The sequence below is a fragment of the Aplysia californica genome, unplaced genomic scaffold, assembly GCF_000002075.1.
Source record: "Aplysia californica isolate F4 #8 unplaced genomic scaffold, AplCal3.0 scaffold00365, whole genome shotgun sequence".
NCBI classification, from domain to species: domain Eukaryota; kingdom Metazoa; phylum Mollusca; class Gastropoda; order Aplysiida; family Aplysiidae; genus Aplysia; species Aplysia californica.
This window is the reverse complement of record NW_004797635.1, coordinates 292,674-295,162: the sequence shown is the minus strand read 5'-3', so window position 1 is coordinate 295,162 and position 2,489 is coordinate 292,674.

The window sequence follows — 2,489 nt, the reverse complement described above, 5'->3', positions numbered from 1 at the left end:
AATTTTAGGGTATTATTATTTTTTCATCATTACTAATACTATCATCATCATTACCATCATTATTTTTTTTTATACTTTCTTATTATTATCATTATTATTATTATTATTGTTATGACAAGGTCAAAGAGGATTACCTGTCTAAGATAACCACTTCTCTCTTCAACGATGGTAGATCGGCTTGGAAAGTTTCAGAGGTGTTATTCAATTAATTGGTTAATTTTGTTTAAAAGCAATTCTTAAAGTTTTACCTAATATTATAATTATGCGAAGTATCTACTGTCTTTTTTCCCCTCTACCCTAACCCTAACCTCTCCCTTCCTCGTTGTTGTTGTTGTTGTGTTTTTTCCCTAGTAATATACTCCTTTTAGATCCTAAATCTCTGATTCAATCTTTGGTTACTAGCTCGTGTAATACGTCGATTCTGATAACATCTTAAGCCGGCCGCTCTCATGACCTCCAACTGTTTATTTTTAGAGTGTTTGGAATTGCCAATATTTCTCATTTGCGACGTTTTTGCAAGTTGCCAGTACTTATTGGATTAAACAGAGATAAATGTTTTTTTCACGAGCATCATGCCTCTTCATTACCATCCTCGTCAACGCCATGTTTCAAATACATGTAAATTAATTAACCCTAAGCCTTTGTGTGTGTGTGTTGTTGTTGTTTTTATTTCAATGTTTTGTTTTGTTTCTTGGTTTGTTTGCGAGACAAACTGCCCGTGTTGTTGTGGTTGTTGTTGTTGCTGCGGGAAGATTTTTATCTGGTTTACATTTGAAGAAGTCAAATGTAGTACAGGAGACGTCTATTTCTAGAGAAAATCAGGGTGCATACTTGCCTTTAACTTACAACAGCACTAGTAGAATATCTCCTCTTAGAAAATGGTGAAATGGTAAAGGTTTAACACTATTAGGTTACTCAAGAGGCGGGACCTCCGAGTTTAACGCCGATCTCCGAAAGGACCGAGCAAAGTGGGAAATTCGTGAAAGTGCCTTTCCCAAGGACAACGTCGAACCCCGAACTCGCAATCTCACGGAGTCCAGAAACCTAACCACTAGGCCACCGAAGCAACTAATACCTCTATGAAATCAATCAAGTGAAAGAAACAACTATAAAGTCATTTACAATATGTATCTTTACAGAAGCAAATCGAGTTAAAAACTAGCGAGTCCATATTTTTTAAAATAACTAAATGTAGGTACATTTGTGTTTTCTCTTGAAGTAACACCTCTATTCTTCACACTAATGTATGAAGAATGACTTATTTGTAGTACAAGTGCCGTAAAACTCTTCCTAAATCGAAACTACCCCCCACCCCCACACACAACTACCCTTCTCACCAGGAGCAAATACTCGAGTTTTGATAGACTGTACACCGACACATCATTTGGGAAGCGGGCTGCTTCAATGGAAGGGCCGAGTTTACAGAGATCATACAGCACCCCAGCAGAAAGATGAAGATACGTCATAAAACTAAAACAGATGTCCCCACCATGTGGTTTGCATGTGGGGAGAATTTTTATCGAGTATCTCGGTCTTTCTACTTGGACGTTGTACCTCTCTCAGCTCGGGTTGGCTCTGTCAGGAAGGGTGGAAGTCCGCCTCTTAAATAATCGAACCTGTGTCTATGATATTGTAAAACCACCTACCTTAACTCTCAGAAGTCGTTGCGTCTACTGGCAAGTCACTACGTTTTTGTTGTTTTTGCTTTTGTTTGTTGTTGTAGTTTGGGGTGGGTTTTTTTCATTCATCATAGATATCGCTTTCCTGTACGATAAATGCATCCTCCTAACTCCTACTATCAAATAATTTATTCTCTTCGTGGTATTTTGGTAAGAAATACGAGCGCATAGCTTGAAACACAAACTATTTATGAAGGAAATGGTAAGGTAAACATTTTATTTTCCACCAAGCTTGCTGCCACAAAATAGGGAAGAGGCTTACGACTTGTAAGAGTTATTAAAAACAAAACAAAACCAAACAGAAAATTCACAGACAATGGTTTGAACAGTTACACCCTGCAAAATTCTCGCTATAATACGATAAATGCCTGTGTTATTCTACTGAAGAGAGATGATTATACCCTCGCCCCAGCACAAAGACAGACTCAAGTTTTTATCTCAATGTAATTATGTGTATTTAACGACGTGATCAACAGCAATGTGTGTCTTGTCAATACATGCCAGGTCTTTCATCAGAAGGGATGGTGTTCTAGTGTGTCTGAACAAACCAAATAAATCATGATAATGTCAGTGATTGTTCAAAGGAGTTGTGATTTCACAGAAAGATAAGCATTAATCATAGCGGCGCACTGAAATTACATGTATGTATATTCATAGCGCCACAACTAAAAGTGTAAACTTTCTTCGTAAGTGGTTACACTGCAATTTGTAGGCTTAAAAAAACGTTTTCGCTAGAGAGGATTAATTACTTTTATTCATCGACCTGTATTTAGTTAATGCATTAACACAGGGGGGAGGGGGGGGGGGGGA